General features: G+C 42.8%; 1 protein-coding gene across 2 annotated transcripts in view; it reads right to left on the bottom strand.

Moving 5' to 3' along the window:
* MTMR10 (myotubularin related protein 10) overlaps positions 1-23,195 on the bottom strand; it is a 1,193,387-nt gene that overhangs the window by 817,920 nt on the left and 352,272 nt on the right. The window lies entirely within an intron of this gene.

Genomic DNA, 23,195 nt, shown 5'->3' on the forward strand with positions numbered 1-23,195 from the left:
TCAAAAGACCTGAGCAGTCTACAGAAAACTTGTTCAAAATGAACAGGAGCAAAACCGCTAAAGTTAACACAAAGTCTAGCAGAAGATTTCTGACAGGATGTCATAGGTTCATAGGTTCATACTAGGCTATCTGCCCTAGGGCATTTATAAGCCTAGCCAGAGTGTGTTTGGCTTTCGCCACCCATTTTAAATTAATTTTGCTATGCCCTTTTTTAGTATACTGTGCCTCTGTCTAACAGTGACACAGAAATGATACCCCGGGTAAACCTACGATCTCCCATCCACTCATCAAGATTCCTCTTGAAGACAGTCAATGAGGGACTCTGCCTAACCTGGACTGGGATTTTATTCCAGAGTGAAGTGAGCCTCTGGGTTATGAATCTGTCCCTCCAGCATGTCCTATTTATTTCGGTGCTGAGGTTCAAGTCTCTCAAGCGCGTAGCTCAATGGGATTTGGAATTTCTGAGGTGCAGCATGTCCATTAATTCCGGGTTGGACATGGCTTTATATGTCAGGCACAGATCGCCTCTGAGCAGGTGGTATGCCACTGAGTAGAGCTGGAGTTTCTTTAACCGGGCAGCATATGGCATCTGTTTGAGCCCTTTGATCCTCTTGGTGAGGTACTTTTGGGTTCTTTCCAGTTGCTGCAGGTGTCTGGTAAGGCACATCCCAAAAGGGGCACTGTACTCAATTATGGGCCTGATGAGGGATGAGTAAAGAGGCACGATGACCTCCCCTGATCTAGATGTGAATCCCTTCATGATTAGGTGGGCTATATAAAATGTTTTTCTAACCACTTTGGCCACATGGTTGTCAAATGAGAGATTGCTATCAACTTGGGTCCCCAGGTCCCAAATTACTTCTTCCGTACTTAATGGATTACCACCTATGTGGTAATTTGTGGGCACTTTGTTTTTGCCAAAGGGGATCACTATACACCTTTTGGCGTTTAGCTTGAGGCCATGGCTCTGACACCAGTTGTCTGTTTCTATGAGGCCCTTTTGGAGGATGCTTGTGTTGGCTGGAGAGTCGATTTTGGAGTCTGACATGGCTCCAGCAATTCTAACCATGTGGGTTCTGTCCTTGAACCAGTTTGCAACTCATCTAGTGACATAGGGGTTTATATTTAAGCTGGTGAGCTTATCTATAATGCCCGAGTGGGGTATTGTATCGAAGGCTTTTGCGAGGTCCAGGTAGGCTGTGTGGACCGCCTTCCCCTCGTCAATGGCCTTGGTGACTGTTTCAAAGAAATCGACCAGGTTTAAGAGGCAGGATCTGCCCTTAACAAAGCCGAACTGGGTAGGATCCAGTGTCTGTAGGTCCCCAATATCTATTTATGAGGTCCATGATGATCCTTTCCATAGCTTTGCAGACCAAGCTAGTCAGGCTTATGGGGCGATAGTTTCCAGGATCCGTTGAGGCACCACCTTTGTGGAGAGGGACCACTGTTGCTGTACGCCACTCTTTGGGTACATATCCTGTAGTAAGGCTGAGATTGAACAGTAGTTTTATGTTTGGGTTTAGCTCTTCTTGGAGTCTGGTCCCATTGATGCTGTGTTTTTTGCTTTGGTGAGGGCGAGTCTTACCTGAGCATCTGAGATGTCAGGGGGGGGCAGCACTCTGCTGGGATAGATATTTGCCCTTTTGGTGGGGTTTGCTGAACCTGTCAGCTAGGATGTTGGCAATGTCTGTGGGTTTGGTGTATTTTTTGTCATTTTGGACCACTTCTGAGCATATCTGGGAATTCCCACCCAGGTTCCTAACATAACTAAAGAAAGCCTTGTGATTATCCTTAGTGTCCTGTGCAATTTATCTCTCGAAGCTGGCCTTAGACGATTTTATGAGTGCCCGTAGTTTTCTGCTAATACTGATCAGAGATGCCTTCCCTTTTTGGGATTTTGCTCTATCATGTAGTAGCTTCCTCCTTCTATTGTATAGTTTATGGCTGGGGTCCACCAGACAGGACGTCTGCCTTTGGAGGATTGGGTCTTGGTTTTATTTGATATTGCATGATCCATAAATTCCTGAAGGTGTTCATAGAATGTGTTTATAAAGGATTCTGCGGTCTGGGCCATATTTTCCACAGGCCCGGGGGCTTTGAAGGATTCCACCTCGGTTTTGAGGAGTGTGAAATTTGCTTTAGAGAAGTTTTTCACTGTGGTTTTCTGGGCAGGGGGTGGGGTCGGGATGTGAATATCCAGTGAGATTAGTTTATGGTCTGATCTTACCAGCGAGAGATACACTTCTGGTCTGGAGCATAGAGTCCCCATGTTGGTGATGATCAGGTCCAGTATGTTTTCCCCTCTTGGGGGAGTGGTAACAAGTTGTTCCATAGCATTTGAGTTTATAAACTCTAGGAACCTTTGGGCTAGGGTGTTGGAGCTAGAGTAATGCTCCCAGTCTATGTTTGGGTAGTTGAAGTCGCCCAATATAATGGTGTTTGGAGACACCTTAATATTTTCCAGTGTTCTCAGGAAGGCCGAGTGGGGTTCCTAGGTTTGGGAGGGTGGTCTGTAGCAGGCTATAAACTGGAAGGCAGCTTTACCCACTGTTAGTTGCACATGGATAGTCTCTGATGCTTCGTGCTGTGCCACCAACCTGGAGGTGTGGGTATCTTTGACGAATATTGATACTCCCCCTCCTTTTGTGGTTCGGTCCAAGTTTCGGAGCTGAAAAGCATGGTATGAGGTATAACCTGGTAGTGCTGGGGTGCTCTCGGGAGCCTTGAACCAGGTTTCTGTTACTGCACAGATATCGATGTTCTCCATGCTAAGGAGAGTTTCGAGTGCATGCATCTTGAGGTTTAGATTTCTGGCGTTGAGTAGCATTACTCTTAGTTTCTTATCCCTTGTGATACCTATGGAGGTGGGTTTGTCTTCTGAGCCTTGCCTAAAAAAGGCACTATGGGGGTGGCAAGAGCCTTTGCCAATATCTGAAAGCCCAGGGGTAACATGTGCAAGCCGTCCCTAGCGAAGCATCGTGGCTTGTCAAGCATGTCATCCCAGGCTGACAGGCATTGGATCTCCTTTGAATGACACCAATACTTAAGCCAATTGTTGAAATTGATCATCTTGTCTTCATACTGTGGCATCATTCTTGGTGAGGGTATGATGCTACTCAAGGTCAGGGTCATACCGGCCTGGGCTACATGCTCAAAGAGCTCCTCTATGTCTCTTTTCATGTAGTCCAGTGAGGTACGTCTCAGGTCATTCACACCAGCATGGACAATGACTGAGTCATATTTGTACTTGCCTTGGAGTGACCTGAGTGCTTGTGTTATGCGGATCCTAGCCTGACAGGCAGCTCACCGTGACCTTCTCCTTGTTCAGCCTGGTGAGCGGGACGTCAGTGTGCCTGACGATAGAGTCACCTATTACAAGTGTATCAGGTGTGTTGTTTAGCCTTCAGGGCTGTGACTGTTCGGCACACTGGCTTTGTGAGCTATGTGTTGCACGTGTTTTGTTTTGGGGTAGCGGTTGCTTGGGTGTCTGCTTTGGAGGTCTCTCCTGCTTAGGCAGATTTTTATTTAGAGCCTCCGAGTATGTTTTTGTGTGTTTATGTGTTTGGTTTGCTATCGTGGTAGGTCTATGTGAGATTGGAACTGTAGTGAGTGTGGTTTCCTTCTCCTCCTGGCTGGTTATGCCAACACTGAGTTGAGAGAGCTTAGCCTCCAGTTTGGCTATATGGTTGCATCTCTCACATGTGCTGGAATTTGTTGGGATGAGGAGAGGGTTGTCTGTGTACATGAGGCAGTTGTAACATTGCCTCAAGATTCCCAGATTCACCAGCTGGACCGGAGAGGAGATTGACAACTGACCTTTGGACATGCTAGAAAAGTATTGGGAATTCCTTTATAATTGAAAAAAGGGCCAATGGGGAACAAAGTACTCAAGGGGAGTTTGTGAGGGTGTAGTGCTTTTAATTTTTTAGTGCCGACTTATATAATTGCTTTAGTGAGCAAGTGCCAGGTAACAAATGCAATTTGTTGCAGGTAACTTAAATGCAAAAATGACAAACAGTAACTTTCTTTCAAGTGAAACAAGGAAATAAGTACTGTAAGCAATGCAGATATCACTAGGGATCCACAGAAGCACTGAAAAGCCGCATTTTAGGTGGAATTAGCATTTCATGGAAATAACAAGCAAACAAGCATACAAACAAAGCTAGATTCAGCAGGCCTGGATCTAGTCTATGCTACAGCAAACAAGGTGTACCTGTTTCAGTAAGAAACAGTTCAAATATGCAGGCACTATAAGCCTTTAACCAGAAATTCACAGCTCAGAAGGGCAGAGTCCAGCCTCTCCTCCCACAAGAGTGTAGACCATGAACCTTCTTAATGTAAAATAACTGGCATGAAGCCCATGTGCTTAAACAAAACTAATACACTTTTAGAATAACAGACACTGAGCCCTCAATCAGCAGTTCCCAACTTAGAAGGATGTAAGCTACCTGTCCTGCCACCACAGTGCAGGCCACAAACCTTCCTAATGTAAAACAACTGCTCTGAAGCCCAAGTGCTTAATCCAAAAGACTTAGAATGATAGCTACATTTTAATCAAGTTACTGCCAAGCAGTAATAAATACAATTGAATACTTGCCTGGATTAGTGCTCAAGTTATACAAACAAAGCTAGATTCAGCAGGCCTGGATCTAGTCTATGCTACAGCAAACAAGGTGTACCAATTTCAGTAAGAAGCAGTTCAAATATGCAGGCACTATAAGCCTTTAGCCAGATATTCCCAGCTCAGAAGGGCAGAGTCCAGCCTCTCCTCCCACAAGAGTGCAGACCACAAACCCTCTTAATGTAAAATAACTGGCCTGAAGCCCAAGTGCTTAAACCAGAATTAATACACTTTTAGAATAACAGACACTGAGCCCTCAATCAGCAGTTCCCAACTTAGGATGTAAGCTACCTGTTCTGCCACCACAGTGCAGACCACAAACCTTCTTAATGTAAAACAACTGGTCTGAAGCCCAAGTGCTTAAACTAAAAGGCTTAGAATGAGTTACACCAAGCAGTAATAAATACAACTGAGTACTTTTAAGATGACGCAAAAGCAAAATAAAGTAGGAAGAAACACAAATACAGTAAAAGCAGATATTTGCTCACTCAAAAAAAAAAAAAAAAAAAAAAAAAAAATTGAGATGGGCCCAGGAGGAGTATCCAAGTGCAAATTTACAAGAGGGGTGGGCAGTTTCAAAGCCACCAAGATTAACACCAAAACAAAAACAGAGAGGGTGGGTGGGGACCTACTGAAAAAACAGAGTCACAACTTCCAGCTAGATATTGCTCAATGCAACACAAACAAATTAATTTAAATCGTGTATTATTTGAAAAAAGTGCAGATTAAAATTTACTTAACTTCACTTATGCATTCAGCTGACTGCATGCAGGTCTTAGCTGGCCAAAGCTCACAGTTTATGAAGAGCAGGCAAGGAAAGCCTGGACTTTCTGGCCATCACTGGAACTGGAGAAACCATGCAGTTGGTTTCAGAGCTGCTATGATTGGGTGAAGCTTGCTACACAGGTGTGAGATGAGATCTGGAAAAAGTTCCAGCACCCAAGAATGTTTCAAGTGAGGCTACAGAAGGGACAGCCATAACTGCTGAGGCCAAAAGGGGGCAATGAGGATCACCACTGCCTCTCACCACATTGTTTTCTGACATAACTTTGGTATGAGGGGAGTGGGTAGATAAGCCTACTGGAGACCTATAGGCCAAGTATGGACAAGGGTGTCCCTCTGTGACTTTCCCTCCTCAAGAATAAGGGCAAAGTAGCTGCTGCTCCTGCTGCATTTGGAGCTGTACAGTGTCACAAACTGATCACAACATGGCTGACTCCAGTGGCTGAAGATCTGGGTAGCCATGGCTTGATTGAGAGACCACTTGTTAGGCAGTAGAATGAACTGTTGAGCTAATCAGCATATAAGTAAGGACTGCAGCAATGTGAGATGAAGAACATCACTGGCTTTTCACGGATGTACACTGCAACTAGAAAGCACTGGGTAGTCACTGACCACTGCCAAACCCTCATAAAACATTCCTTTAACTGCATCATGAAACTTCAATAACTGGAAATGTATCATCAATACATTTACAGCAAATTAATTTAGAGCGTTACTGTTATTTATTAATTATCTGATTTAGTTAATCATCAGCCACCTCTTTTCCATTTTTTCCCTCGATATAGGGTCTGCACATTGTGCCAACTACTGTCACCTCTCAAAATTCAGTGCCACTGTCCTAACTTTTTCAACAGTCATGCCAGACTGACAGGTTTTCTCCTAGCAATCCTTCTGTCTCTTTGGTGGATATAAAAACAATCTCAAGGATGGCAGTTCTCAACTCCAAAACACAGAATCAACACCAAAGAGACTTCCGAAACCAAGTACCAGTAACCAGAACTGAACCACTTGTACGAAAGTCAAGTACTTAAGAGTTCAAAGACCTCATATTTATAGCCATAAGCATTCCACATCACTAGTGGTAAACCATTTGTCACATATGCTAATGAAGTCCATCACAGAACTGGGTTCAAAACTGAAACATGACTGTACAGCCACTTCCACTGAGAACTCCTTTGCAAGTCCAAACACTTCATACTTGTGTCAATTTTTCCTTTTACACAATTTCTAGCAATGATTCTGGGACTTTGAAAGTACAGTTTTGTACCTACCATACATGTAGATGTTCGAAGATCCACATTGCTGCAGTCCTAATACTTGGGGTAGTCCGCTGTCCCAGTTACAAATGCGCATGACGTCGGCGTCATATCCTCAGTCTTTTCTTGCCCCAGATGTCAGAAGACCAAAAGATAAGGCCAAAACCAAAAACACCAAACACTCCTGTACCAAATATATATACAATATATACAATTTACAAAAGTACAACCCCACCCACACAACCACCCCTAAACACAGAGGGAAGGAGGGAGGAGGGTGGACTGCAGCAATGTGGATCTTGAACATCTACATTTATGGTAGGTACAAAACTGTACTATGTTCTTCATCCCACATTGCTGCAGTCAGAATCCCAAAGCAGAGGTAAGGGAGGCTGGCAAATCATAAAGAAGCTGGAGCTGTCAACATGCCCTGCAAAATAGCAAAACCAGCCCTAGATTTAGAGTAGAGAGGAAGGTGGTAATGCTTAGAGAAAGTATGCACTGAACTCCAAGTAGCTGCCTCCAAAATATCCTTAGTTGCCACCCCTTAGAAATGCTGTTGAAGTGGCAGTAGCCCTAGTGGAATGAGGCCTGATCCCAGCTGGAATCTCCTTGCCATGATGGGAATAACAAAATGCAATGCAAAACCCAATCCACTTAGAAATAGTTTGTTTTGACACAGGCTTGCCCTGAGAACTCAAAGCAAAAGAAACAAACAACTGCTGAGACTGCCTAAAATGCTTAGTCCTGGTTAAATAATAACGCAACTGCCTGTGTACATCTAAAGTGTGCAAAATCTTTTCCCCTTATTTTGGGGATCTGCATAAAAGTGGGCAAATGAATAGTTTGGTTTAAAGCCACACTAGAGACCACCTTAGGCATAAAGGAAGGATTAGTGCGTAATGATACCCTATCCTTATGGAAAATCAAAAAGGCTCAACCGCCATAAGGGCCTGCAATTCAGAAACCCTTCTTGCAGAAGTAATGGCCAACAAAAAGCAGTCTTCCATGACAAGTATTTCAATTCAGCAGTAGGTTGTAGAGTAAGTTTCTCCAACACAAAATTGAGGTCCCAAGCAGGAGTAGGAGCTCTGGGGGTCTTATATTCTTTGCCCCTAAGAAATTGCTTAAACAAAGGATGAGAAAACAATGGTGGGTCACAATCATAGTGAGCTGAAATTGCTGCAGCATGAATCTTAATGGAAGAGAAAGACAAACCTTTGTCCAATAACTCAGTAAGATATTGAAGAGCCACACTCAAATTTGGCTCAGAAACATCCAAATCCTTTGCTGCACACCAAAATAAAAATCTCTTCCATTTCCTCAGCACACTTTCCTTGTACTAGGTCTTCTGGCTTCCATAATCACATTCAGAACTTGTTGAGGAAGCTGAGACCTGCTATGGTTCAAAACAGAATATGCCAGGCTGTTAGATGAAGAGAGTGAAGCTTGACATTGAGTAGATGCCCGTCCTTCTGAGACAATAGGTGTGGAATCAACCATGGAGGCTTCCTTACCAGACTCCTCAGCAATGGGTACTAGTGCTGCGAGGCCAATCTGGAGCTATTAAAATCATCCTTGGCTTGTCCTGTCTGACCTTTAGGAGTACCTTTGGGAGGAGAGGCAGAGGTGGAAAGGCATACACATGAAGATTTTCCCAACTGAAAGAAAGAGCATCCACTTTCCAGGCTGTGTGATGAAACCTTACTTTGGCAGCTGGTGGTTTAGTGGAGAAGCGAACAGATCTATGTCTGGAGTTCCCCAGGACACTGTCAATGTCTGAAATACATGAAGATCCAGTTTCCACTCGTGGGGATCCATGATTTGCCTGCTTAACACATCTGCTAAGGAGTTCTGTGCTCCTGGCAGAAACCTTGCTTGAAGATTCAGTTGCAAGCTTAGCAGTCTCCCACAAAATCATTGCTTGCCTGCATAGAGGATAAGAATGTGTTCCCCTTGTTTGTTGATGTACCACATGACAGTTGTGTTGTCTGTTAGAATCAACACCTGCCCTGGAAGAAGTAAATCCTTGAAAGCCAGTAATGCAAACTGGACTGCTAACATCTCCTTCATGTTGATATGTAGATGCTGCAGTCTGGCAGGCCACTTGTCTTGTATCCACTTTCCATTCAGATGAGCTCCCCAAGCTGTGTCTGAGGCATCTGTCGTTAGAATCTGACTCGCCTCTGGCGGGTCACAGAGAGTCCCTTGTTTAGGTGACATTCCTGAGCCCACCACAAAAATTCCTTTTGAATGCAAGGTATTATTTGAATGACAGTGTCCAAATCCTGGCAGTGCTGTGTCCATACATTTTTGAGATACCATTGTAGCTTCCTCATATGCAGTTTGGCATTGGGAAGTACCAGAATACAAGATGCCATGAACCCTAAGGCTTGAAGGACTGTCCTTGCAGTCAGCCCGGACTGATGAGATAGTTGATGGAAGTAAAGAAAGATTCTTTTGTTTGTCCGGGGTTAAAAGGCCATCTGGGATGCTGTATTCAGTCTCAGAAAGCACATGTCTTGAGAGGGTACTAGACTGGACTTTATTTCGTTCACAGAATACCCTAGGCATCTTAGCACTGCTATCACATATTCCAAATGCTGAAGAAGCACGTCCTTTCCTTGAGCCAGAAGCAGGCAGTCGTCCAAATAAGGATAGATTTGTATTCCTTTTAGCCTGAAGAAAGCTATCACTGGAGCCAGAACCTTTGTGAATACTTAGATAAGCCAAAGGGCAATGCAGAGAACTGATAATGAGAATTCTAGCTCAAAAACGCAGATACTTCCTGCAAATTAGTCTGATAGGAACATGAAGGTAAGCTTCCTTGAGATCCAAAGTTACCATCCAGTGATCTTTGCCCAGCATAGGTAAAAGCTGTTGTAACGTCAACATTTTGAACTTGGGAATGTCCAGATAAGTGTTGAGGATAGACAGATCCAAAATTGGTCTCCACGTGTTCCCCTTTTTGGTACTAGGAACAGGCGAGAATAAAATCCTAGGCCCCTTTCTGGCACAGGAACCTGAATGGCCCCTATTTGGAGCAACAGAGAAATTTGCCTGTGAGCCTCTTTCCTTTGTTGAGGAGGAATGTCTGGCATGCCTTTGAAAGGAGGCAAGGTATGGAAATAAAACCTGTAACCGTGGTGAATGATATCCAATACCCATCTGTCTTGGGTAATTAAACTCCAGTTTTCTTTGGAGAGTGCCAACCGTCCTCCCAAAGGTGCTGCCAGAAGATTCTGGCAGCTGAAAAGGCAGGTCATTGGGTCTGTTGAAAGGACTGACCCCTGCCCTCACCAGAAGACTGAGCAGGTGAACTCCTGTTCTAGGCCTAAAAGAACCTTGAGCTCTGCCCCCTAGACTGGGAATCATAAGCAGGATATGTCCACCCCTTGGTAGGCCAATTTCTACTAAACTTGGAGGCTGAACCTGCAAAAATCTTTAACAGTCTGCATAGACTTAGCCTTGTCTTCCATTTTCTTTAGAACTGCTTCCACAGGCGAACCAAACAACACATCAGATTGTAAAGGAGCATCTAAAATCCTTGTCTTCACATGCTCAGCTAAATTCTGATCCAACCAGTGGCAGCCACCCTCGAAGAGGCCTGCACAGCATCAAAACCACATTGCAAAGAATGCTTACCCACCTGTTCAGAAACATGAACTAAATCCTGCAACTCTTTACACTCAATACCTTCAGACTTTAATTGTGAAAGGAGATAATTTTGATATTTCAACATGTGAAACTGGCAATTCAAAGCTCTCATGGCCAAAGTGGAAGAAGTATACACTTTCTTTCCCCATCTATCCAAAGCCCTTGCCTCTTTATCCGGAGGAACAGGATTTTTAACAACAGAAGCCTTAACACCTTTAGGCCCCTGTGAAACAGTTTCTGGGTCTGCCCTAGGACTCTTAAAAGATACTTATGAGCTTCAGGCACCCTATAATATCTATCCGGTTTAACTGGAGCAGGAGGCAAAGAATCAGGGTTCAGAGAAGCCTCTGCAAAAACATCCTCCACCACATCTAGAACAGGAGGTATAGCTAAAGGCCTATGCTGGGGTAGAAACAAAAATTCCCTAAGCCTTTTCCTGGAATCAGAGAAATCCTGACCTTCCCATTTAAAATGCTCCCTCATGGAATGAAGAGTCTCTGAAAATGAAAAATCCTCAGGAGGAGAAGCAGAAGGAGTAGAATCATCCACATCAGAATCAGAGTAGGGGAATACTCCTGCAAGTCTTCAGAACACTGCTCAAAACTCCCAAGCTCAGGTTCCACCCTAGGCCTCTTATCAGGAGGGCATAGAACCTCTAATCATTGTAATCAAATCTTCTGCCATCTTAAGCATGGTACAGACCCTGAAGAACTAGGGGTAACACCTGAAACCAAACCTGGCCTGCCCTGGGAGAAGCCTTGGCAGGGGAGGGCCTAACCACCTTAGGAAGGGAGGGAAGAACAGCTACCTGAGAAGCCCCTTCCGCCTGGCCTACCTCCTGAGAGGTCACATCTTGTAGTAATAAAGTCTCTCCTGGGATTCCAAAGAAATTTCTGGCTGAACCTCTGGCTCTTCTTCCAGCCTAGGCTTTGCTGTTTTGTCCTTGCACTTTTTGTGCGGCGGGCGCCGGAGCATCCGGCATTTTATAATTACACTGCTTCCCAAAACTAACCTGGCACAATCTAATCTTCTCTTTATTTTGTTAAATCTAGCACAAGAGTGACAGCCAACAACGTCGTGCTCAGGCCCTAAGCAAGGTATACACAAAGTATGGTAATCCCTATGAGGTATCTGTTTCCCACAAGAAATACAGTTATTCACTTTTTCTGACATCGGTAAAATACTGAGGCAAGAAAAACCAAAATATTCTGCCAACTTGGATTCGGTCTGAAACTCCGACTTGGAAAATCTCAGAACGCCAACCTGCACTTGCAAAACTGCTTCTGCGACTGGGACAGCGGACTACCCCAAGTGTTAGGACTGCAGCAATGTGGGATGAAGAACATCCATCATAGCACCACCCAATTCAGCTTTCTTGGTACCTTGTCACAGCTCTTTTCCAAGTCTAGGAATGCCCAAGTTGGACTCTCCTCATCTCCAGCTTCTTTTCCACTATATGTCTTACTGCAAACATTAGGTTAGTTGTGCTTCATCTGAATCAAAACTGTTCATCTCTCATCTTATTTTCTATTACTGTATGCACTCTTTTAACAATCACCCTATGCAGGACTTTTATACAATGTGACAGGAGTCAGACACCTTTGTACTGCCCACACTTGTGAATGTCCACTTTGTTCTTGCACCAAGTGCTAGCATGTTTCTTCACCAATCATCTTGGATATCCGTTGCTCTCCATACTGCTTTGAGTACTCTCAGGAGTGATTTCTCCCATAGCTCACATATCTGCCATGACTCATCTGAGCAAGCTGCTTTCCCTGACTTCAGTTTCCTTAGTGCTGTTCTTATTTCTTCTAGGGTTTGTTCTTCTTCCTCTTTCATTGAAGGGTGTGCATGGGGCAGTACAGCTTCTGTGGAATTTCCTTCATTCAGATGCTTCTGGAAGTACTCCTTGATTGGCAATTGATGTACTCTGGACTGCTGAGCAGGCTGTTGCCGGCATCCCTTATGAATGGTGGCTGATGAATATATTCTTAACCTTTCTGACTTTGCCTTGCAATCTGATAGAGTTTCTTTGAAACATCTGCTGAGTCACTTTTCAGATGCCGGTAGAGTGCCGACGCCTTGTTATTTGCTATTATGAATGTTCTCTTAACCTCTTTGTTAGCCAATCAATATTCCTTCTCATCCTGGTTCCATCTTTTCCATCTCCCACTTTTTCCTGCACTCCTTGTGACTACCCGTCCAGTCATCCAAACCACATCTGAATAGAGTAAGAGACATACTTCATTTTATGTAGAGTGGAAGACTTTTCCACAGAAACAGTATTCTCTGATACATACCCATCCCCCCAACATATGTTCTATTTACTTTGCAAAACAGATTGAGATCCCTTGTGCATCTGTTTATCATGATACTGGACTATACTGGACTTGTGAATGTGCAATATATGTCTGACAGAATAGGGTCTGTTGAAGTTCTATATGGAAGGCAGAGGTCACTTTTCAGTAGCATTTATGCTACTGAAACAAGGGACAAGGCTTTAAGATGGTCTGCATAGTTTTTACTATTTAGGCCCTTAACTTTTTTAGTGAAAAAGCAGTGTGGTCATTTTAGTTGTGCCAAGTGTTTGGACAGGTACATACCGAAATGGGCATTAAAGTCTATGATCAGTCTGACTGCAGAGTACAGTGCAACAATTACATCCCTGGATCTTGATGCAATATTTTTATTATCAAAGCTGTACAATGAAAAAAGGACTTTCTTGCAACAGTGGATGATCAAAGGATTGCTGACAAAGGTTCCTAGATCCTCACCTAGTGGATTAATTCTCATGGGAGTGCTGTCAATGTGACAGTTGCAAGGGAAGTCATGCTTGCCAAAGGATACGATTATACCCTTTTCTTGGCATTTAGTCGTAGCCCACGGTTTTGACACCTGCTACCTGTTTGGGACAGAATCTCTAGTAGGATCTTGTTGCCCTCTGGGGAAATTTATGATGGCAACAAATGTACAGTCATTTGGTCTGCTTAAACCCTTAACATCTTTCTCCTCTGAGAAGTAAATGCCAAACAGGAATGGCCCAAGGTCAGAACCCTGGGGTACATTGCTAGTCACATATCTTTTGGAGGAGGGATAGCCACCCAGCCTCACTTCTTGGGTTGTGTTTGAGTGTCAATTTGATACCCAAGGAGTTACATATGGATTGACATTTAGCTCAATTTTCATTGAGGTAGTGGGATTCAATCACCACAGTAGGCACAAATGATACCCTCTAGAAATTCACACAGGAGAGGAAAGAGGATTTACAGGTTTAGAGCAAATTAACAATATCTTAAACACTATAGGCTTAACCAACACCATCACAAAAGGACCTTTGAAGGACAGATACTAGTTCAAAATACAATGGTAAGAGATGCAGCTAACGTGACTGATGTACGGACAGAATATGTTTAGCTAGGATTATGTTTGTGCAGTGATGGCGAACCTATGACACGTGTGTCAAAGGTGACACCACAATGTTTTAGGTGACACACCAGCATTCATGAACACCCAAGTAACCAAAGAAACTGAATGAACAAAAATACAAGAAATATGTGACCCTGCTCTTATTTATTAAAACTCGGCAACAAAAAAGTCACTAGTTGATGTTAATCAAATCAAATGCAATGTGTCCATATTTTTTCAATTCAAAATTACTATTAAAACTAGGGTAACTTTTTGGTGGGCTATTTTAAGGCGAATTATCAGTGCACATATTGTTTTTCTCTACTGTAAGTCAGTGAATTTTTCCTTTACTTTTATAATACACAGCAACACACATAGGGGGTAGGGTGACACGTCAGAACAGTCAAGATAGGCATTTTCTGAATTTCTGACATGCTGAGCCTAAAAGGTTCGCCAATCACTGTGCTAGTGGGAGGGCAAACAGTAAAATACTGAAGAAAAGGAAGGAAAGGAGAATCGGGGAAGGAACTCTGAGGATTGAGATGGGAACATGTTTAGCTTGGCATACTTAGTTTGCAGCCAGTAACTCCTGACATGAATTTATAGAATCCAATCCATTCGCCTATTTGGAAACTGAGTGTTGCTAAGCTTTCTCAGCACCTAAAATGTAGAATGAGCTTATTCAATAGGCAAGGGAGGTTTTGAGTAAACTTGTTGAAATTTTAGGGTAAAATTAAGTCTTGGAATGGTATTAGCCACTGAGGTTTCATTTTCAAGGAAAACAAGGTTACAGACCGTAGGGCCAGACACAGCTTAGAATATAAGGCAATTATCACCTTGCAGGAGTCTACAGGTCACTGAAAATAAGGCAATGAGTTTTAGTATAACCAAATAAGACAGTTCTTTAAATTTTGCACTTCTTTGGATAAAAAACATAATAGAATCATTGAATATACACAGTGATTTGACCAGAGTGCATGTGTGCTTTGTCAGCAACCATCCCAGAGCTCTACCATCCCATTCCAAAGAGGGTAAAGGCCTCGAAGTTCCAGAGCATACCTCTCAACGTCTTAGCACAAGAAATCTGGACAAAGCCTGATGTAATAGTTTCATAGGTAGGTACTAGTCTATCTGACCAAAGGCATTTATAAGCCTAGCCGGAATTGTGTTGGCTTTCGCCGACCCCTTAGATTAATTAGTTCCCTGTGCCTTTGTCCAGCAGAGCCACTGAAGTGATCTCCAGGGTAAACTTTCTATTTCCCATCCACTCGTCAAGGTTTCTCTTGAAGAGTGTTAGCGAGGAGCTCTGCCTAATGTAGACTGGAATCTTGTTCCAGAGCATGGGAAGTTTCTGAGAAAGGAATCTATCCCTCCAGCACGTCCTATTTATTGTTGTGGTGAGGTTTAGATCCCTACAGCGCGTGGCTCGAGCGGATATGGTCTTCTTTAGGTGGAGCATGTCCATCAATTCTGGGTTGGACATGGCCTTGTATGTCAGGCATAGATCACCTCTGAGTAGGCAGTATGCAACCGAGTACAGCTGGAGTTTCTTCAGTCGAGCTGCATAGGGCATTTGTTTAAGGCCAGTGATCCTCTTGGTGAGGTACTTCTGTGGTCTTTCCAGCTGTTGCAGGTGTCTTGTAAGGTACATCCCAAATGGGGCGTTGTACTCTATGATGGGTCTGATGAGTGATGCGTATTTATTTTATTTATTTATATTTGTTGACCGGGGGTGTCAGACTGGACGTAGGTCCATTTTCAGAGGAGGCCCAGGGAGAAAAGCTCCACAGTTAAAATAAACAGACAGTAGTTACATTGGATTACATAGCGATTAACAATTTACATAGCAATTACTTACAACATATTTGCAGATGAAGAACATAGTACATCAGTAGGCAACTAGAATCTTTATTTGTGAAGTACACAACAGACATTAACAAATGTTAAAATAAGAAGTTCCTGCTGTATAATAAGTACTAGGCTTATGAGCATCTGAGCTTGCTATAATCAAGGTAGTTAGTGGAGTGGAAAGAAAGGTAGTGGTTGGACGGGGTGGGTGATATTAGAGTGGGAGTTGCAAGGGCATAGCCAGCATGTTTTTAGGTGTGCTTTTAGTAAAGTTTTGAAGTGGGTGCATGATGGTACAGAGGTAATTGAGGGTGGGAGGGAGTTCCATAATTTGGCTATGGAGTATGGGGTGACAAAGGCCCAAAAATATGGACAGATTTCAAATACTGCTCTAATAAACTTAGAAAGCTGATAGAATAAAAAAGGATTTGTGTTAGCTTGCATTTTCTGAAGGATATAAAGTCTGGAACTCAAATGCATGGACATTCAAGGAAAATCTGGACAGCTGAGAGGTGTGTTCCAGGGTAAATTTAACAGTACCCATCCAGTCATTCAAGCTATACTTGAAGATGACAGGGATTCACATTGCTGGACCTGTAAGGGGATCCTAATTCCAGAGCAAAGATGGACATTGGTTAATGAACCCTATTCCCCTCTATTTATTTTCTGACATGTTGATATCTCTTGGTTCTAGTGTTGGCTTCATTATTTGAATTATTGAGAAAAAAGAGGTCAAGGAGAGAAGGATCCCTGATAGCATGTAAGCAAGGCACAGACCCCCCCTCAGGAGCCTATGTAACAGGGACAAGAATTCCAATCTCTCCTGGTAGCCAAGATTTCTGAGGCCAGAAATCATTTTTGTTGGGAACCTCTGTGTTTATTCTGTTTTAGGATAAATGCCAAAGGATGCATTATATTTTAAAATGGGTCTGACCAGGGCAGAGTATAAGTGACTTCTCTGATTTTAGAAGAGATGTCTTTAGCAACCAACCGTGAGATCTAAAATGATTTCCTGAACACAGTTGCCACGTGGGTGATCAAAGGAAAAGGAACTATCAACCCAGGTCTCTAATCACATATTTGCTTGATAGCAGGGTATTACCAATGTAGCAGGTTAAAACAATTTGCTGTTTTCGGAAAGGGATGATGCATTTCTTACAGTTTAGTTTAAGCCCTTTTCAGTACACCAAGTATTGATTCATGCTAATTAATTTAAAGGGTATTAGTACCTTGGGTTGAGCTGACAACTACACCCAGCTTTTAGCCATTATCAAATCTGGTTAACCAGAGATCAGGGTTACCAGTTTTGACGTCAGAGAAATAAATGTCAACAGGAATGGACCCAGCATAGATCCCAGGGGGGACAACTGGAGTCTAATTGGGAGAATTATTTACAGCTATAAATGTCAAATGGATCACTATATTCAATTCTACTATATTATTTGAAGGTGTAAATGAAGGCAGAGTAAAGGGGAACTAAGGAGGATTGGGATCCGGACAACAAATGGGATAAGACAGATGGACTTTTCTGACAATACTGGAAAAGACTGCATTAAGGACAGCTCATTGCCTACATTAAGTTCCTCAACTACAAATCACTATCACTTTTAATGTGAATTCCATTACATGATATGTTGAAGGAACACTAGTTTTATTAAAGGTGATTACACATCTCTTTGGGTTTAGGGTGAGAACATGATAAAAGCAGCAGTTATTAGTATGACTAAAGCCTTGCTGGAGTATTAGTGAATCTAATGGGAAGTTTCAGATTCCTACCTTGTGGGTCATCATCTTACTTAGATATCTAAAAGTTATTTTATATTTGCCTGTATTTCAGAAAAGCTGATTCCTAACAGGAATGCCTTGAGGGATGCCACCAGTTGCATTTCACTTTTTGGACAGCTTTCCATTTATTCTGATTGACAGCGTTCTATTTGACAGTCAGTCAGAAATCCAGCAGACAACCAAGAGGCTGATGATTACTTAAGTTTGCTTACTGATGATGCCAGAGTGGGGAAAGGTAAAAAATGTTATGGTTAAATCTACATAAGCAGTGTTGGTGGAAAGTCCTTTTTAAGTATGGCTCTAACTTTTTTGAAGGAGCTATCAAGACTGATCAGACATAATATATTGTAGACTCAGAAACTGCAAAAGGTGTAGAGTATGCAAACATTTTGTGTCTTTACTAAATAGCATTATAATAATTTGTCCCATGGATTTACAGAGAAGGCTAGTGAGACTGACATACTTATAACTCAGCGGGTCAACAGGAGCGGCACCCTTATGAAGAGGGATGACTATAATGTTTTTCCATTCTTCAGGTAAACAACCTATGGACAGACCTTGACAGAAGATGTTTAGAAAAGGTTTGACTACATGATGCTCTAAGTTTACCAGTATGCATCCGGGTATGCTGTCTGGCATGGTGCAGGTATTTGCTGTTGTTTAGAAGAGGGCAGTTAAAAGTTTCCCACAGTGCAAGAAGGCCCAGGGAAACCTCATAATGGAGCCTGTATAGTTCATAGTCAAGTACTTGGCCAGCTGCCCTTGTGAGCTATTTTAAGCCTAACCAGTTTCCCCTCCAAAGGTGAGGATCAAACCTTGTACTTGTGTTTGTGAGGTAAAGAACTTCACTGTTTTACCAGCCTTTAGTGAAGGGAGTCTTATGACACCTTATCCATGTCTGGAGACAGGCTAGGAATTCATTACTAGTTCTGCACTTTAGTTTATTTAGACTATTAGTACTCTGTTTCTTATTTTAGTTTGGACTGTTAAAAAATGACTCATGTTACAACACACTAGCTTTTAGTTGTAGACTAGTTTCATTACTATATAGATTGCCAATCAAGATTTGTGATCCTTTGTGCTTTTTATGTATAGATTATAGTTTTCCATGGGTTAAAGCCGTTACTGAAAAAATGGTATGATGAATTCCAGTTGGTGGATGAAAGCACTTAGCATGAATTAAAGTTGAGTTATTCTGGTAAACAATCCTGACTGAGTTTGTTTCTTCTGTACCTTCAAAGAAAAGGAATTAACATCTGAGGTTTTGGACTGTGGATTAACTGTTGCTTAATGGTGTAACGTTTGAGAGTTTTTTTTATATTTTTCATTTTTCACAAATAACAAGGAAGTGAAGTCAGTCCTCTACCTTAATGCTGGGGACAACTATTTTTTGACATCTCTGTTGTGGTTTTGTACTTGTTCATCCTGTGACTCACTTCTTGTGGCACACAAGGTTCCAGAATGCCACTGGTTATCTCTGTCATTTCATTAAAGGATGGGTATGGAGATACCATCTGTTTATTCAGAACCACTGGAGTTTCCTCATGTGCAGGAGTGCTAGGGGGGAACCACTTTGATGCAAGATGCCTTGAAGCTTAACAGCTTGAGAAACTCCTTGACAGTAATCTTTATCTGATTCAGTACTTCCAACGCATTCTGCAACAAAGAGGTCATGTTGTCCTGTGGAGGGAGGTTCTGCTCAGGATGTTGTCCAAACATGGACCTAGAAAAAGTAGTTTCTGCAAATGGATTAAGATTTGTTGACGATGTGCCCCAGATTCCTTAAGGAAGTCAAGGCAAAGTCCAGTGCCTAAAAGATACCTTGCTGGGAGACCCTGCCAGGATAAGATGGTTGTCTAAGCAGAAGAAAATCTGAATACCCTTTGTCCTGAAAAATGCTACCACTGGTGCCAGACATTTTGCAAGAACTCTGAGAACAGTAGACAAAAGAAAGGGTAAGGAGGTAAACTAAGAGTGATGTCCCTCAGTGCCAATCTCAGGTATTTTCTGTGCTTTTTGGCAATGGGACTCAGTGACTGTGGACCTAAAGGGTGTCTGTCTTCAGAGTCCATCTGAAGGAAGTGTAAGAAACAGGTTTTGGACAGTGAATGTTTGGAATTTTTGAACACTGAGGAATTTGTTTAGATAGAGGAGTTCTAAAATGGCTCTAGAAAGAGTCTTGAATAAAAGCCTTGTACTTCCTCTCTCAGGGGGAAACTTTTCCAAGGCCACTGACTAAATTTCTTGAATGATTTCTGGTATGACGGCCAAATGCTCTTTGGGAACTGGTGAGATGCCACTTAACTTTGGTATGTCTATAAATTGCAATCTGTAGCCTTTTCTGACGATAGTAAAACCCACTAATCTTGTGTGATTTCCTCACAATTTTGTGATTTCCTCACAATTTCTTACAAAGAAGAGCAAACGCCCTCACATTTTTCACAGAACAGAAGTAGAGAAGGAAGGGAAGAGGTACTAGGTTGGGGTGGGCCCGGGGAGACAACAGTCAGGCTGAGTCATGCTTTAACCCTCTGCGTTTCTTAGCTTTATTTTTCCCTCTTCCGTTTGCTTAGTTTAACACTACTCTGTTTAAAGTGAAAAGGTCAAGTTCTCGCTAGGAGGTTCCTGCTATATCTTGGAGCTTTGGTCTGAAAAATTTGCCTTACAGATTGGATAGTTTTTTCCCTTCTCCTCCAGTTTCTTGCAAATGTCCTTGCAAAAGGTCCAAACAGGAGGTCATTGTTTAGAGGGGTTTTAAGGGTCTCATTTTTAACAGTCTAGCACGGACATGTCCTTCAACAGGGCATATCTATGCACTGTGGACCCAGTAGCTGCTGCCCTGCATGATGCATTCACAGCATAGACACATTTCCTAGTGTGCTTTGTCACTTTGAGAGGTCACCTAGATCCAGCATCGTTTGCTTAAGATCTTGGTCTTCAATCTCTTCTGCATCAACCATTATCTCTTCCAACATGGACTGCTGGTAGTTAAACATTAGGGTCTAACAGTTTAAAGCTCCGAAACAAGAGTGTAGCAGAGATGTCTAGTTTCTTCCAAAATCTTCTGCATGCTCTGCTATCCTAATAAACACTATAATTACTGGTAAGAGCTGGGGTAGTTCTCTTGCTAGAGTGCAGATACATCACCATCTGGATCAGCCAAAGGGTTTCTATAAAGGGAATTAAGGTAGCCCTAAACCCTCTAGAGCCAGTCAGGCTTCCTAACAGCACAGCAAAAGGGGCCAAATTCCAAAGATGTACTGTTAAATATATTTTCTAGGACGTCTAGTACTAGAAGGGTAGACAGAGGCTTAGCTTCAGGCAACTCCATATTATGCTTGTACCTTGGCTGGGCTTCAGAATACTCAAGTTTCACACTGGAGTACCTCCTTCAGTTTGTTATAGGTGTCTCCCACGGAAAAGTCCCTTAGGAAAAAAAGAGGACAAGGTGTCCTCTGTCAGAGTAATAGTTTTCAGTAGCTGGAGTCAGCAGATATACCAGCGCATCACCTTCTGAGTTATCACAATCCTCTGCTACAGTATCCATCCTTTTCTTTTGTCAAGATGTCCCAAATACTGCAGGTATATCCATGACTGGCCTCCAACTCTATTCAGCCAGCTCTGCTGAGGACTCGGTAGAAACCCAGGAAGTGGACTGGGAAAAGACATTGCCTAGCCTAGGCTACGGCAAGCTGGCTGATGCCTGTTTCTGCTTAAGGGCTTTGTGCCTCCTGACTTTGTAAACTGCCACTTTGGAAGCCTCTGTTCCCAGCAAGGGACAGAGACCTCAATGCAGTATAAGAATAGTGGGAATCCTGCCTTCTCCTCCTGATGGAACACTGCTAGCTTCCAACACAAAGGGCTTTGTCTGCAGGAAGAATGATGGTGTGTTGGTGCTGTAGGACGCCCAAAAAGTTAATGGTGTAACCGCCTGAAAAGTGGCTGTACAAGACAGCGTAGTCAAATCAAACTCTGCAAGCAGGGGGCTGTAAAAGCTCCTCACTGTCATACAACACAGATAAAATGAAAAATAAAATCCCCTATGAGTAATACATGGATATGCACTGCAGAGCAAGAAAGATATGAAGATTTTGTTGGATGGCAGACCTATATAACCCAGCATACTGATCCCTTTAATGGCAGGGAATCAGCTAATGCCCTGGGGGAGAGAGTAGAGCTCTGAAAGTTTGGTTGACAATTGGTTACCTACAAACAGAATAACTCAAATGTGAGAACAACAAAGAATACCACAATGAACATACAGTTGTTGGCTACATCAGCACTTGTGAGAAGAGTACCCCAGATGAGAAGGAAAGACTCAACAGGCACCCCAATTCAGAGGGGATGGGAGAAATAGCTGCAGATATCTTTCTTTGAGCTCTTAAAATAGTCTCAATCAGTTTCTCAAAACCAAATGAGGACATAATGGGTGAGCAAAGAAAATCAAGCATGTCCTACCCAGACTCTGAAGCTCTAGACTTACATTAACTTCTGGACTACAGCATTCCTCAACTAGTACAGCAGGAACATTAACCAACCACTTAGTGTCTGAAGAAGCCTCTTTTAGTACAACTGTAGAACTAGAGAGCTTTGAGGGACAATGGGCAGCTATCAGTTTTTGAGCCTTTGAGGGAGTGTCCTAAGTTCTGACTTACAGACGTGGAGGTCATCTGACTATCATGGTAGGGATATTGCTCTCCCCTGCCATGTTTACTAAACTAAGCTCAGAGTCAGATGACTGGCTTCTGTTTCGGGAAGAAATGACAAGGACATGCACTTGTCCAAAGAAGTGGTAGCCAGGCACCAGGGCTGGGTTTGCACAAACACCTCTGGGCTCAATGTTCTAAAAATATAGGGAGACCTGGAGAACCCAGCTGCTTGGGAACCTCTTTGCTCTTCTCCTTTTAGACCTGCCCCCCAAGAGTTTTTTTTTCTTTTTGGTCAGTATACCCATAACACCCTGATGCTGCTATGTGACAGACATGGTGGAAGCCTTAACAACAGCTGTACATCTCTAGTTATCCAGGTATGGCTGGATGACTAGTTCCCTTCTCCATACAGTCTTATGAGTAAATCCCTGAAAACTCAGCAATTAGGGACATGATGACCCAGACCTAAACAATATAAACACTGGTCATGAAAGTTTCTACGTGGAATCCGCCTTTTACAAGTGCATCTAGCCTACCATAAGAAAGACTTTATGCTGGTTCACCAACCAGACACCACAAAAGAAATCAAAACAATAATATAAAACAAAGAAAACTGTCCCCAACAGGGTATTTAGCTGATATGCGTAGGCTAACATTAGAATGAATATACTCTTCCTGCACAACAGGCACATATGCTCACAGAAAGAAAAGAATTAAAATGGCACTTGTGGATACCAACTTCATACCAGGACATGCCAACTAATGAGAGCAAGTGGCAGCTGCCCTGGGTGATGGAGGAAGGTTGCTCAGCTGTGACAGGCAGGTCAGACATTAGACTCTGCCTGTAGCATTGATGCCACACAAACACTGACTGCAACAGTGAACCACATGAAAAACGTGTCTCAAAAGAGATTCTCATGTAGAAATCAACCTGCCCCCCACTGGAGCAACTAGCAGACATCCAGGTGAGGGCAGCATCTGTAAATACAGAGGTCTTTGATTTGCTACACTAGAGACCTGCATTTTTATAGGTTCATAGGTAGGTACTAGGCTATCAGTCCAAGGGCCTACGTAAGCCTAGCCAACAAGGTTCGCCACCCAAGAAAGTTATTTTCCTGTGCCACTGTCGAGCAGAGACACAGATGTGATCCCAGGGTGTATTTCCTATTTCTTATCCACTCATCAAGATT

The sequence above is a fragment of the Protopterus annectens genome, chromosome 7.part1, assembly GCF_019279795.1.
Source record: "Protopterus annectens isolate FY-2018-M chromosome 7.part1, PAN1.0, whole genome shotgun sequence".
NCBI lineage: Eukaryota > Metazoa > Chordata > Ceratodontiformes > Protopteridae > Protopterus > Protopterus annectens.